This window comes from Chamaea fasciata, unplaced genomic scaffold, assembly GCF_029207755.1.
Source record: "Chamaea fasciata isolate MVZ Bird 193981 ecotype frontalis unplaced genomic scaffold, bChaFas1.0.hap1 SCAF_3, whole genome shotgun sequence".
In the NCBI taxonomy this organism is placed as follows: Eukaryota; Metazoa; Chordata; class Aves; order Passeriformes; family Sylviidae; genus Chamaea; species Chamaea fasciata.
In genome coordinates, this window is record NW_027094088.1 from 39,435,451 (window position 1) to 39,451,646 (window position 16,196).

A 16,196-nucleotide genomic window follows, 5' to 3' on the forward strand; every position below is an offset into this window, starting at 1 on the left:
TATGTTAACATATATGTCAGCATATAGTCACATGAAAATTGGCCAATAGGTATTCCTATTTATTTCCACATACTGACATGTTGAAATGTCATTAAGGAGGGGTTATTCAATAAATGATTATGATGCTAAGTGCTTATGCCATATCCTACCCTCCTAAAAAACCCCACAGAACTGCTGAATTGCAAAGTAACTTCTGGAAATCATCTAGTCCAACCCCCCTTCTCAAAGCAGGATCAGCTATAGCAGATTGGTCAGGTCTGGTTTTGAATAATCCTAAAGATGGAGACTGTACAGCCTGTATAGGCAACCTGTTGCCCAACTGCTTGACCATCTTCACATAAAAAGTGCTTGTATTATGTTTGCATGCAATACTTTGAATTTTGGTTTGTTCCCACTGCCTCCTGACTTCTGAATTTTCTTTTAGGTAAGTTAATTCAACAAGTCAAAGCTTGCATCTAATAAAAGAAATCCTGATTATTCCTCCTATGGGCCTCAGCACTGGAGAGGTGAGTATTAGAGGGGCACTGGAAGCTATGCACAACAACACTGCAGAAAACACGTTAATTCTTGAGAAACATGCAGCTTCCCTCCCAGGACACTGCTGCAGGGCTGTCAGGACCTGCACCCCACAGCCAACTGCAGCCCCAGCTCTGAAAGGCTGTTCACATTTCTGGGTGACAGTCAGCCACACTTTCCATAGCCCTTCCCTTCGCTCAGGGGGTGTGTAGAAGTGCCTTTCTCTCAAGGGACAAAGCCCCTGACTCCATGTCACTATGACAGAACTTGAATTTCCCAGGTTCCCAGGATCTGGAGATTCTGCCCATAAATGGGCACCAAAATTGTACTCCAGAATATGCAAAAATGTGTGTTACTTACAGTTTTCTTTCATGCTAGAAACTCATCTAAATTCCAGTGAGAAGTTCCCTAGGTAAGGATCCAGCAGAAGGGAGAGCTTGAACATTATTTTATAACTAAAAGTGCATCAGCAGAACAGCTTTTCATCAACAAAATCTCCAGCGTACTTATGGAATTTCTACCAGATTTCCTTCAGTGAGGCTGTTATAGTTCCTGAAGCACATTCCAACATTTTTGTCATCTGATCAGCCCTGCATAATTTCCTTGATAGCAGCTATGTGTGCTTTCTTCATAGACTTCCCCCTAGTCCATTAATACTTTTTTTTTAATCTTTTCAAAGATTGTGAAAAATGTCTTTTGTTTCTTCCTTTTCTTACACTCCCTTCCGCATTAACACCAGCTTATGCTTTTGCCTAATAGAAAACATCCAAGATGCACCTTTTAAAGATAAGAAGCAATTCTGAAACTTTTTTTTTTTAATCTAGAAAGATAAATAAATTTACTTCTGTTAGGAGAGACCTGAGCTTAGTTTATGTTCTGCCACAAGCCTCCACTTTAACCTCAGCTGAACTCACCTACCCTATTCTTGTCAGCTGGACTCACCTACCCTATTCTGGAGAGGTATTGGGAGAGTAAAATACCTGAAAAAAAGGCTATATTGGGTGAATTTGTGTCATATCAAAAGCATTTTCCTAGTATAGATTTTTACAAATAGACACTAGAAGACTGCAATAAAATAGATTCCTTTGCATTTATGTTGTTGAGAGTTAAAATTGTAAGCCAACATTAAGTAGACATCTATTTTAGTGATGCTTTTAGTGAGAAGAATCAGAGAATAACAGCAGTGGAAATGAGCATATCACCTGTAGAGTTGTGTTTAGTAAGAGTCTCTCTCATAGAGGTTACACACAGCTGGTGACTGAGACAAGGCAGAAAGAATATCACAAACAGTGTGTTTTGCATGAAAGAGTCACCAGACTGTAATATGGGCTATTTCTGCAGTTCTTGTACATGGCGAGTTCTCCAAATCATGCTGCAGTTTATTAACCAGAGAGGAAGGAGAACAGTGGAAGAAAAAAAAGACGTTAACTTGTGACCCAAAATTCCTTACACATTCTAAACCTCTTTCCTCTTGAACAGAGTATCTGAAAGCAATATCCTGGCATGAGTTTAATCAAATTTAAAGTAACTCAGGGGCCCGTTATGTCTGTGAAAAGTTATTTCTTTCCTTAAGCCCTGCTTTCCTTCTGGAAGTCTGTTAGTCATGAAATAAGCAAGCAGCAGTGTCTGAGGCAGTAAATACAGCCGTCACCCCCCATCCTACCTTCCATCCAATCTCTCCTTACTGCTTCCCAAAAGAATACATCAAATTTCACTAATGAAACAGCTACTTTTTTTTCCCTCTCTGAGATAAAGGGGAACGAACAAGAGCAGTGGCAACCATCATAATGGACAGACATTACAAGGTTTTGGCAGTCATATTCAAATGCTGGAACCAGGAGTTAAGCATTTAATATGATTTGAGGAAACCAACTCAAACCACAGTTTTCCCTCTTGTTCTTTAAAAAAAATATTTTCTTTAGTACATGAATCCAGTGCTGTTATACATGTGGATTTCTGGTTGTTGACTGAAATTTCTGGAAAGCCCCTGAAAACCTTCTTGTGTTTCTCTGTTTAGTTTTTTTATTTGTTTGGGGGTCTTTTAATCTCTTTACCCAGAGTGAAGTATCTAGTGTCTTCCTTTATGCTCTTTTCTATCTTAAAGCAGTCACTATCACCAGCAGAACTTGTTTTTCTTTGCTTTTCTTTCCAGGAAAGAAGGCTGGGTTCCATTAAACCTCTTCAGCAGTGAAGTGAGTGAGTGTCCCACTGGGCACCAACTGCATTCATGTTAAGCCTCTCCATGCTCCAAATCTCAGTAAGATATTGAGAAATATACATTGAGACAACTATCAAATGCAGCTGCTTCTCAGTTTTTAAATTTAAGTAACAATTTGTATCCTGGGTCTAAGGCTACATTCCCACAGTACTGTCAAATTCCACCTTTGATTTTACTGTGATTATTGAAGGATATCCCTCAAAACACAAAAGCAGCATAATTAAGAGGCATGAAAGAGAACCTGACTGGCTCCTACCACGTTAGCTTAGAGGACTCTTCATGCTGCGCATTAAATACAAGTGTAAGAAAAAGACAAAGCAGGCGTGGCTCTGCAACAACCCTGAGGACAACATAAAACTCAAAAATCAAACAAACCTTTATTGCTTCTAACTTGGAATAGTCATAGCTCCAGGCTTAGAGCCACTTTTTTCACGCAGAGGGCTCCTCACTGCTTTCCATGAGAGATCTCCACACAAGATATTCTAAAACTCAGTGTGTTGGAGATTGGGGAAGGTTGTTCCCAATTCCTTCTCTCAAGCTGCTCTCAGTGCAATGAAACTTTCTGCACACATAGCTTTCCCTCCTCTGCAGTTTCCTTTATTCTTTCAGCTCTGATTTCTGGGATTTCTCTCCTGTTATTTTCACCCTAGGCAAGATATTATTACAGCTTCTCCATCCCTCTCCTATCCCTTTGCATGCTGTCAGGAACATTGCAGAAAGAGTTATTGCCAATTCGTTTGCCTGCCTGCCAATTAGCAGTATACTATGTCAGAGTCAAGTTTGAGTAAATACCAATAAACCATATGACAACTATTCAGCCCATCTGACCCTCTGACAGTTTTCAGTGCTTTCTACTTTATTAGAATGAGGTATTAATAGAACAGATATGTTTCACAAGACACAGTCATGTAGTACTTTGAATCACAGAACTAATTTTATAGCCAGAAATGCAGATTCTTTAGCATGGTTCTTTATGCCAAACACTGTTAAATCATGTCATCCTGAGGACTTTTTTTTCTTGTATTCCAGCAATAAAATAATCACATTGGTGGGTGGATATCCTCCTAACTTGCTCTACCTTTCTAATATTCAGTTACAAACACTTGATACAGGGAGCAGCTCATGTTGTTTGCACAACATCCCAAGGTCCCAGGTCTAGATCAGAATAACCAGGTCCTCCTGTAAAACACAGTAGTTTAGCAGACACTGTCTGTTAACAGATGCCTTGGATATAAATAGAAGGAACAGGTCTTTCCTCCAAAAAGTTGGCAATAGAAGCCCTCAACTCCATATTGTGCATGGTGCCAGGGAAATTTTGCTTGCCCAGAAACACTGTTATTTGAAGGCAGCACAACATGGGCACGGAGGGCAGCTGCACACTTCTCAGTGAGATGCTGGAGCATAAACAGATTACAACTTGGAAGCATCGAGCCATCAGACATATGGTCTCATGAAAATATATCTATCTCATGCCATGTATATTTTTAATACAAGGAAACAATCTGACATAGTTCATACTCAAGCAAGTTAAAACTATTCATATTAATATGTACAGGTTGTTAGTTTTGAAACTGTCCTCTTGAACACCACAATTCTTTTGCAAGCAAATAACCTTATTCTGCACCCATTTCTTTTTCACTGAAAAAAAAAAATCATCAGTTATTTCCAGCTTGCACATATTTGAATGTCCACCCTTAAAATATGGACAGCTGAATTACGGGAGAAAGTCCAACCACAGCTCTAAACGGCAACTGAGAGTGAAGCAAGACAGATGTCAACACCCCAAACACTCACACTCGAGCCAGGGCTGTATAACAGAAGAGTGTCTTTACAGCAGTAAACCCAGGCAAGTTTTAAAATGTCCTGGCATAAGGAAATAAAGACAAAGCCTAATGTGAACAAGGCACAGTGCTAAAGGATGCTTTGTGAGTTTTCAGGAAGTGACTGTTTTCTGACAAAATTAAACTGCAGCAAGTAGCTAAGTCAGGATGCCTTGCTATTACTTTGCCAGAGATTTTAGATGAAAGAAAAGTTCCTTCTCTCCCCATTCTTCTGAGAGGCACATGCTGCTTCTCCCATTAATAGTTCCATTCAAGTAGGATGCTAATATTGACTCACTACTAGAAGACCAAAGTCAGCCTGCACAAACATTGTGCCTGTCCCCTCTAAGTCTCTCCATTAAATATCCTTACATCTTTTTCCTGAGAAACTTGTCCTTTACTGAGAGCTTTCTCCCTTACATACCTTCAAAGACCTACTTTGAAGCAACACATTCTGTTGGCTCACACCCCCTGCAAGCAGAGCTGTGCAGTGCCCAGCACCTCAGTGAAGCATTTCTTTATGCCCCTGCTCAGCCATTTTTTCAAATGAAAACCTACTGTAAGTAGTAAGTTGCTAACAAGTTACACAATCAATATTTCCCCACAATTAAGAGAGGAAAAACATGTGGCCAACAGATTTCCCTAATAAAATGGACAGAAAGCTACACTCAATACTACTAAAGAGATGCACTTACACTTGTGGAAAAGTTTCAAAACAATTCTCCACAGAATAGTGGTATATGTTGCAAAATTTTCATTTCATCCCTGTATACATGTTAAACAGATTAAAACAAGACACACTTGGTAAACCATGACTGCCTCACTGTGGATTAAAACAATGCTTGCTTTCAGTTTTTGCTATTACTACCAAAATATTAGCTTTTTCTTCATCCCTAAGGAAAACAAACAAACAACAAAAAAAGACATTTTGTTCAGGTGAATAGTCCAAAGTGTTTCTGAAGATACTATCACAGCATTTGGTTGGCTGACAAATAGCTTGCAATAGGTGAAGCTGAGTAATCACTTGATCATGGCTAAAGTCACAGCCATGCATATCACAGTAGAAATGCAAGCTGCATGTGAATTTCTTCACAGGTCTTCTCAAAACTCTCAATAGCCTTGCAAAAAGTTCTGTTTCAACACTGAATACTGGGTGTTAAATAACATTTATTTTAAGATACATTCAAAAACCTATCTAGCAACTTTATTGCTATACCCCAATTCCCATTCCTTTTCTCTCAATATTCTCATGAGCTTATCTTCCTTGGAAGCACAGGCTGGCTGAGCTCCAGCTTTGAACTTCCTGAAGGATTTGCTTAAAAAAGTACAAACTCATGTCTGATCAGATGGCCAGCAAGAAACCAGATTGTATTTTCCACATTCTTGCTCTCAGAGCATGACCTTGCACATCTTGGAATCCATTACCACATGTGGGTCCTTTGAACCTGGTTTCATCAAAAGCAGTTAAACTGAAGTTGCTATTCCATGTTGTCTTATTTCCAATTCTTTTCCTGCAGCGTCTGCAGCATCCCAAGTTGATTACAGCAAGATCAGTGCTGATTCAAAAGCATGGACAAAATCTCATGCAGAAGACAGCAGTACCTTGTGACATACTGAACACTTGAAATTGTATGTTGAACTTCTCATTGTAGCTGGGTGTTGTTTAGTTACCTCAGTGACTTCTTACCCGAACCCAGAAGAAGCAGTTACAGAGCAGTCTGAATTACGCAGGCTATTGTACCAGCTACAGCCCACTCCCTGGGCATTACCTGCCATTCAGCCACACCTCCATTCTGACAAAACATCATTCCCCACACAAGCAAAAAAAAGCTAATTTATCAGTTAATTCCTGCCCCATCCCTTTATTGACTCCAGCTTCCATCCTCTCAGTCTGGCCTTCATGAACAACTATTTACCTGAAGTTTAAAAGAACCAGTAACTCTTCAGTTAAAATGCTGTATACAACTTCCAAATGCTCATCAAGAAGGAAATACTAGATTAACAATGAAAAAATATTACACATCCATCCCCATGCCCGTAACAAGGCACTGAAGGGCCTAGGAAAGGTGACAGGCAGAACCTTCAGAGTGATGCAAGAAGCAGGGTAGAGGGACACTGGGAATATTTCATGAGTGCTTAAAGAGAGAAATTTCCAGAAGAAATTTTCTTCAAGCTGTACAAGACAACTACAGTGTTACTGGGAAAGATTAAATATCAAGGTGAAATCTTTGTGAAGAAAAAAGAAGGAGGTAACCTTGCCTTAGTAATCTTCTCACTTAAAAAAAAAAATCCAAGTAATAGCTCTCTGATCTTTGATTTTCATATTTACTTGGATTTTGGTGAAGTCGGTGCCCTTTTGCCAACACTTAGAACTACACATTTTCTGTGCTTGTCACCTCCTTGACTTCTTTCACACAGCACAGTTACCTTGTTCCCTGCCCAACAGAACTAGGACAGCCCAGTTTCAGACACACCCCCATGCCCTCCCGTCGGACCAGATGCCCTCACTTACTTGCTCCAACACACCCTGAGGTGCCTGGTCTGGACACATAGGGCTGGACAGAGGGGGGGCTGAATCAGGCATGCAGCAGCCTCTGGCCAAGGAGACCTACTCCAGGTCTTCTTTCCAGTGAGAAAGTTTCCCCAATTCTCAGTTTCTCCCACACCTTTGGATGTCTCTGACTTCCTGCTCACATGCAACAAACTGAGCAATCAAAAGCTTTTGGGATGATACTAACAGGCAGCCAGTAAAATCCCACTGGTGCTGTTTCCTTAGCAAGCAAGAATGAATATTTGGAAAAGGTTCTGCTGGATGGCCAGAACCTCAGAGCTTCATGGAGAAGAGAAGGGAGCAGTGTGCTTGAGGGATGTTTTTTATTCTTTGATCTTGCAGCTAAAAGTAGATGTTTCTTATAGTAACTGATCTACTGATTTCAAAAACTCATGTTTTTCTAAGTTTAATACCCTCTTTATGATATGAGAAACAATAAATTCATAAGCTGCACTGACAATAGAAAGCCAATAAAGTTTCTGAAAGCTAAGGTGCTCCATTCCTAACACATGCTTTTCCCGCATATGCAAAGCATCTGTGGCTGAATCAGCTCCTAGAGGAAACTCAGGGGAGGAAACTGAAACATTGTGAGTCGAAGCTGCAGGAGGAGAGGCTATTATTCACAAAAATATCTTCCTGTCCCTTAAAGAAAACATGCAGGACAAGAACAATACATGATCACTCACTGTGAACATAAACAAGTCTCACTTCAGAAATATTTTACCTTGATGTGCCTTGCAACTCTTCTCTCAGCTCTGAAGGCAGGGGCTGGCCAGGGAATTATGACAAAAGGATTGCTGAATAAATTGGTTTTGTTTCAAAACCCCAGCCTGGTTTTCCAGGAAAAAGGGTTCAGTTGTCTATTTCCATGAACAACTCTCCTCCCTGGAACAGAGTTTAAGAGCTCCCCCTCAGCAGTACATGGAAGCTGTACTGAGAGGAAGTATTAGAAGGACATGGGGGACAAAGCAGGGAAAAGAAAAAGCCACAACAATCATTACATGGAGAAGAGGAAGTTTCTTTGTTAAAAAAAAAAAAAAAAAAAACAAAAAAAAAAACCCACATAACTTTAACAGCTTGTGCAGTGGAGAAAGAACAACATACAAAGTAGTCTGTGACAGACTCAATTTTACCTGGCTGCCTGCAGAGGCTGGAAACAGCAGTTCCTTGGGCAGGTTGCCGCTCACACACCCCTGCCCCCAGTGCAAGATCAGCCAACCTGACCAGGCTGCCTCAGCATGGAGCATATTCCACACCATGAAGCAGCATCAGGTATTTGCTTTGGCGAGGTGGTTATGCTGAACTTCAGGCTGCTCCACCTTAGATCCCACAGCCCAGGGGCTCTTGAAGGTAAATCTGAGGCTGATCCAGTGGGTCAGCACTACAGACCATCCACCCAGCCCAGGGGAGCACTGAATACCCCTTAGCAGGCAGATGTCAGGGTCTCTAGGCAACCTGACTCCCTAGACAGGTGTCAGGAGTTTATCCCCAATGCCCTTTTCTCCTAGCAGAAGGTCGATGTGACAGTGTGCTGTCAAGGACTTGATCCTAAGCCAGAGCCCTCTGTGGCTCCCACAGAGCACCGATTCATGTTCCAATCTCTTCTTATCCAAAAACCAGTGCTAAGGGTTGAGGGTTTGTTCCCAAGAAGCTTTGAGAGCTGACAACAGCTAAAGCCCAGAAAGCTGGAGAAACACCCCAGGCATAACAGCAGCTACACTGCAGGGAAAGCATGAATCAGAAAGCACTGCTGGCTTTTTTTAGACAGTATCTGCTTTGGTTTCAGAGGAAATGTCACTAAAGGAAGGAAACAATATTGATACAGGCTTTTCAGGTGCATTCATTGCCCAACCACCAAATACTGCTAGTACCCTTCAGCTCAAATAATCTCCCATTTATCCTAGGTCACAAATTTCTACCTATGGCAGGTTTTTACAGTAAAGAAGCTATTCCTTCTCTGAATAGTAAACAAAAGCATTAACAAAGACAACATTAGATAATCAGATTCCAGACTCCCCAAAAGATTTACTCCTCTGTAAGGTGCTCCTTTGGAAAACCTGAGCCAGTTCCAAGAGAAGCAGCTTTTAAACTAACCACATACTGATCCAACATGAAGCTCAAAGTTACTAGGCAAGTATTTTAACGTGTGTGTTTGATCTTAGCTGGTTAGCTATCTGTAGTTTTTAAAAGAGTCAGCTTAGCTTCAGGATATACCTTTATACAGTATTGGCACTGAGTGTAAACTGGTGTATTTCCCTCTACCAAAACACAGAAAACATGCTTTAAAACACAGTGAACAATGAACACGTTCATTCAAGGGCCTTTAAGGATCAAATGCTGTATGGAATATTTGCTAACAGCAGAGCATAAGTCCCCTTACTACTGTATCACTCACAATCATCATCAGGACCAGCAAGGAGCCTCATACCCTCTCAGAGAAAAATAAAATAGAAAACTGTACTGCACTATGGACACTGTAACTGCAATGATTCATCTCTGCCTCCTGGTTTCATCTGTCAGTGTAATGTCACCCCAGGAGAACATATTTGCTTTTTGCAAGAGAAGGGTTCTGAGCTCTAAGCTAAAATACCAGCCAGAGAAGGGCAAAGACCTGAGTTCACTGAAGACTGCTCTCTTCTCATCCATCACACTGCCCTCCCCATGCCTATAGGCTTGTTTAGTAATTTTTTTTTAATTATGATTTTTCTTATGTAAAATTTCTAAGACGTTTCTTTCCAAACTAGAAAAGCCTCTTGGTAGCACTGAAGAGCCCCAGAGGGAAAGCCCTTGCTTTCTGGTCAGTGCCAGACTAGAGAGTCCCAGCCCAAAGGACTGGTCCACAGTCTCTTCTCTCATGGCTTTTTGCATTCCAGGCAGGCCAACAGATACAAAAAAGAAAGGATACATTTTAAGTGCACTTGATTTAAAGTAAATTACCTGAAGTGCAAAGTTTGTGCTCATTAACAGACTTATTCAGAGATATGAGAACAAATCTCAACAGTAAACCAGGGCAAGAGCTGCCCCTACTTGGTGACATTTATGGCTACCCATACTGGGTAGCCAGCAAAATGCCATCACTTGTCCTTGGCTCAGCTCTTCTCTTCATAACTCCAATCAAAAGAGATTTAAAATAGTCACGAACATCAACCACAGATGCCATTAAAGCAAAGGTAGAAAGGACAAGACTTTCAGCAAGGTGATTCTGGCAGTGCTGCCTCAGAGGCAGAGCAGGTGTACAAATAAGGGATGGATTTATTGGATTTGATCATATGTAAGCACAAACAAAGGTGACTAAAACACAGGCAAATCTGGAGTTACTGTTTGCAGCTTTCAGATACACATTTTTAAACTAAATTTTGTTCTTCTCCTTGTTAAGTTACCCAAATCTTACACAGAACTCTAAGAATCAGTAGTATTTCAGTCACTAAAATGTAACTTATTAGCAACAGAGAAAAGAAGCAAGCGACAGCCAAAAGGTGAAAGGCAGCTCTAAAAATTTCAGTTCTACTTTGTCCAATGTAAATGTAATGATGGTTTCTCTTGCAGCAGCATTTATTCACAGGGATGATTTGAGGTTGATTCACACTACAAAGTTACACCCTCAGAGAAGGGAAACCCAGTGTGCTTTAGTAATTAGTATATAACATGCTTGCCCAGCAATTAATTTACAGTTGTGAGCTGTGCCAAACCACACATCCTGCTGCAATCTCGCCTGCTCATTGGAAGGAAAGAGAAGTAAGTCTGTCCACAAGAGGGAGATAACAGACCAGCAGTGAAGCCTTTTCCTCTGCTACAGGTCTGCACTAAGAGGCTGCCACAGCTCGGAGAGTTGTTCCTCCCTCCCCGAGAGCCTAGAAAGCATCCTACGGGATGGGGAAGAGAAGAACGGGGCTATGGAGGAGGGAAAGAAGCATTTTAGAGAGTAATTAAGTACTTGCCTGCTTCGAAATCCTGAAAGGGATCTGAGTAGGCAAGTAAATTGGCTCTGAACGACTGGAGTTTTGTTGGATTTCTATTTTTCTTATTTTTAGTATTTAGTCTGGCAAAACAATTTTGATTAGGCAGGAAAAAAAGATATTTCAAGCTCACAGTAGCCCAAAGAGCAGGCCTGATGCTTCAGCAGGTTATTTATCAGTCAAGAGTGTTTTTTACTATCCAAAACAAACAAAGCACTTATTTTTCATTTTTTCCCTATTAAAGCAGCCCTGATATGCTGGAACCGAGGTCTGAGAACAGAAACTACCAGTTCTTCATAGGCAAGACCTGCTTGATCTTGTTCTGGAAATAAGAGTGACATTTTGGTGGTCACTCCAGGACCCTGACACCCCCTGGCAGCCAGTAGAACTCTGGCTCAGGGAGCACATGTGCCATGTCGGCAGCACAGAGCCCAGGAGACACAATGATGGGGCTGCATCATGACCACCCACTTGGGTGTGGCAGTGCAAGGATGGGCCTCCTGCAGTGCTCCTTTCTGAGGCCTAATCACAGAGCTCTCTGAATTTTTCTAGCACCAAATATGTGCTGAGTGCCAGCAGTGGCACCCTGAACCCTACAGAAGTTCATCACAGGGGGTTGGGGGGACCAAAGTGTTTCCAAACATTTCAAGGTAGTAGAGCCTACAGAAGGAAGTCTCTGCACAAGGTCCATTCTCCAAACCCTGATTTTTCTCCAGAGCATTTGCCTGTAGCAATCCACCAGGCAGCAGCATGGATGAGGCTGCAAGTAGAGCCAACAGAGTAAGCCTGGAAGCACACACGTATATGCTTATGGGGACCATCTCACTGGCAGCAGTACACCAGAACCCAGCCCAAAGGGACAGAACAAAAACTAAAACAGAGACAAATGCATCTGTCAGAGCTTTTGAATTTTTCTTAAAAGACAACCAAACAAAAAAAAAAATATAGTACAATTAAGCAATTCAAGTTTCAGGATGAAAATGACAGTTTTCAGTGATAAATTTCAATCCTTAATTTGATTGGGACCACCACAATCACATGACACAGAGGTGGAATAAAACTGAGGATAAGTGACAACCATTCAATACCAAGTCTGTCAAAGCAAAACAGACTATACTGGCAACCTTTCTGAACATGGACTTTGTGCATGTCATCAGCCAAGCTTCATTACCGCAAATTTATACAAGGAAAAAGAGAATACCAAGTTGTGGTGTGAGCTATCTGCTGAAACACAGCTTCTGCAGATGCAGTTTGCCTTATTTAATTACCAAACAGCAGAAATTCAACAAAGAAATGGAGTCTTTAAACTGACAAATTAGTAGGCTGAGGGAATGCTGTCATTTAGTCAGTAACCAAAGCAAGTCAAAATTAAAAGTTAGCTTTGTTTGCTCTCACTGGTCAGTTTAAAAACACAGATTCAGTCTTCTGACAGGCAATTTTTCAAGGGCTGTTTAATTGCTACCATTTTTCAGCAGTCAGCATATTTGCAGAATTCCCTGGCATGCCCCAACAACACCTCTATGGTTTGCAGAAGCAAGTGCTTTCAAGATGAGTACCATTCCTCACTTACACAGAAAAATGTGCTAGTAAGTGGGGAAAAAAAAAAAAAAAAAAAACACAAAAAAACCACACAAAAAAACCCTCACCACTACTTAGAGGAAAAAGTGCTCATGTCCAGTTGTCAAAGTTAATCTCTTTTTATTCAGACTGGAATGGAAGGTATCACTAACCTTATATTCAAGTTAGCATACAGTTGATTGTTATTTTTAGAGTGCTAAAATGTAACTCCAGTTTAGGGTAATCACACTTACTCTCACTAATTTCAAGTTACTGTCTACATGAAAACTCCAATGACAGTGTGGCAATCCTCTATGATCTTTCTGTAGAAGAGACCTCTACACTCACTACAAATAATCCAGTCAGAGAGAGAAGAAAATTTCCATAAATGCAAGAACAGGACTCATTTTCTCAAGTTTCCTGACTCAGTGCTCCCCTTCCACCTACATGTCTCACCCTAAGCCTGGATTTCCCCCATCCCCCTGCACAGATCCCCAGCTCCTGCTCTGCAACCATCCTGCCAGCAGCTGCACAGCAGCTGAAGCACCACCAAAAGGGGACAGATTTTCTGGCTGCCAGAGGCATAAGAAAAGCCTACATTCAGCCTGCAGCTATTTTTTGGGGTGTTTTTGAGAGTGTGCATTTGTACCAACCAAAAGAACGGGAAGAAGGCAGAAATTTCCCCTGGCACCACCAGCAAGACTGCATTTCATTTTGCAGAGATGTAAATGAACTATGGGAACTGCATAAACCTGATGCTGGGGCGAGTGGAACTTTCTCTTTCCCCTCCCGCCCACCATGTTCAACCTACAACTGGGCAAAGAACAGATGATGGAAGCTTATATAAGCCATCCAGTTAAAGTGGGAGAGCCAGAACACGTAACTATCCTGGATTACAAGTATTATAAATACCTCTCACAGAAACCATACCCCTTTGGACTGTATTTTAGGCACAGAAAACAGCATGGGACACCACTTCTAATGCATTGAAATGAGGGCTTTCATGGGTGAAGTTCTCAGAATTATGAAAGTTTCACAATTACCACTACAAATGTTGTATTAAGGTGAAGGATAGATCAAGAATTAAGTTTCACGTGTTAAGTGCAGTGCCCAGAACCCAACTCAACAAGCCAAAACCTTTTTGCAAAACAGAGCCAATGACTGTGCAGGGTAACTAGCAGAAGCCACCTGGAATTTAAAACAACACGTAATTCATGAAGTGAAGATAGAGCCAAAACCAGTTACCAACCAATTTCAGCTTCTCTCAGAGGAGCCTCCTTTTCCAGGAGGCAGCAGGATTTTGTGACCCTGAGACAAGTTGGTGTTTTTGAAGGCTGGCAGAGTCTCCAGGTTCCAGCTAGCAGCCAGCCCCCCCTCTTTGGGCCTGCCCTTTCCCCCTCAGCACTGGCAGGGCAAGCAGCAGCCAGCATCACCACTGCCTCCCTGTCCCCAGGAAAGGCAGAAGATTAAGCATTTTTCCACCCCAGAAGCAAGAGAGGCCTTGCCAGCAGCTAAAGGCAGCTCTCCTGACAAAAACAATCATTAGTTAAGGACATTAGTGAGTACCAAGACCACGCTGGGCACAGCTGCTGCTACAGAGGCTGCACTGCAGGGCAGCTCCCAGGACAACACTTCCAGCTCGCTGGGCCATCCCACCACAGCCGTATGGTCAGGCAGCTGCTCTGCCCCACCAGGACATACTAAAGGAGACCTCACCAAACCACAGCAGCTCATTTCTTCCAGTGCCACCAGGCCCACAGCATAACCCCAGCCCACAAGACATTCCACACCTTACCTGCAAGCTCCAGGCTAGCTAATTCTGAGGAAAAAAAGGCAGACTCATCACTGTCCTGCACATCCCAAATATATCTGCAATTCCCTCTCGTCCCCACCAGTGGATCAACCTCCCACACAGCTGGCTACACCTCCTCCAAAATCCCCACCTGTGCCCACCCAAACTAGCATCACCTGCCTGCTCCCCCTCAGAGCCCACAGGGGCCAGCCAGCAGTGAGGTGGGTCTGTGCCACCTGTGTGCCCGCTCCCTGGGCTAGGGCAGTTTCTGCAGGGCCATGAGGCCTTTTGTAACGCACCACGGGCTCTCCAGCCTGCACACCAGCCCCTGCTCACTAGTATTGGATCCAGGATTGCCAGTGTGAACAAACAGGCAGATATCATCTATGAACTGCTGAATCCTCTGATTTCCTTTCCACATGTCCTGTCAGGCTTCTCTGGGCTTTTCCCCATTCAGCAAGCGGGTTTTTTCCAGGTTGCCTGTGTAGCTTTTCTTACACTGACCAACATAACTTGGGCCTTGGCTGACCCTGCAAAGAGAAGTCACTGAGCAAAGTTGAGAACCCAAGTGCTGCAAATCAGACCCCAGGCACTGGCAAGAGTGAGGATCAGAATGCCACAGTCCATATGCACAAAGAGAGGAGAGAGAGAGGAGTGGGGTCACTGTACCATTAGAGCATGATGGAAATTAAGGCTAATACAGGGGGGGTTTCCACAAGCATTCATTATCCTCCTGTTCTCTCTGAGGAAGAGAGGATATAATGAGGAGACAAAGGCAGAAAAGCTAATGGGAGCTTCAGCACTTTCATTAATGTCTTAGTCCAAAAGTGAATAGAGCATTGACAAAATCTCCTGGAGATGTGAGGTTGAGAGATGTCATTAATGCAGAGCAAAAGGGAAATTTGTCACAGGACAAGCCAGAAAACTGGGGAGCAATGGAAGTGGTATAAACTGACTGGGACAAGGGCAAAGTCAGTCAAGAGACTAATAATACTTTCTGACAGAAGAAAGTAGAAGAAGAAATCTTCCTTCTGAAGAAGATTGGAGTTCATCAGCAGCAAATAGCTAAAGAAGATTGTGGATCACCATGACCAGTCAATCACTGTTGTAACTCTAGATAACGAAAGTGTGTTTTTCAAAGTTATCAAAATGGCTAATTCCAGTGGAAATAGGGAAGTAGTATGCCATTGCACAGGCTCTTCTGCAAGCCCACACTTTGTACCACAGACACTCCATCTCTCCCTTTCTTCGAGCCAGACACGGACAGAGGGCCAGCAGGAGAGGGAAAGCTACCAGACAAGGAGAGGATTTATATGACCTACCAAAAGAGAGGCTGAGAAATTACTTTCTAGCAAAGCATATCAGCTTAAAGACTACCAAGGGAGAAGAATAATTTAAACTGGGAATAGGTTTTGGCTCAAGATCAGATAGTCATAAGACTATTACAGATAAATTTCAGCTGGCAATTAAAAGATAGCTCCTAAGCAATGAGAAGCAAGGGAGCTGCAAAAGTCTGCCAGTCAAAAAAAAAAGCGACACCATTTGCCACAGATACACAGGCACACACAAAAATCTCCCCAGAATGTCACCCATTGTTTTTAAGATAAACCCCGGTGCTTTCCCAAAAGGTCTTGGTGAAGGGATTTCCTATAATTAAGGAACTAGATTCAGGAAACCCCTTCCAACTCTCTGGTACAAGCCTGGTAATTGCATATCACAGAGGAATTATTGCCACTGACAGAGTTACTGAAGCAATTAATTAGTTTACTAGCATCAAGAAACAGCA

At 42.2% G+C, this 16,196-nt stretch overlaps 1 long non-coding RNA gene across 2 annotated transcripts in view; it reads right to left on the bottom strand.

Moving 5' to 3' along the window:
- The window catches only part of LOC136286747 (uncharacterized), a 57,417-nt gene extending 42,918 nt beyond the window's left edge, over positions 1–14,499 (bottom strand). For both annotated transcript variants that reach the window (XR_010719989.1, XR_010719988.1), the window contains exon 1: positions 14,414–14,499. This is a non-coding gene — a long non-coding RNA (uncharacterized lncRNA). The remainder of the gene's footprint in view (positions 1–14,413) is intronic.
- Positions 14,500–16,196: the final 1,697 nt, after the last annotated feature.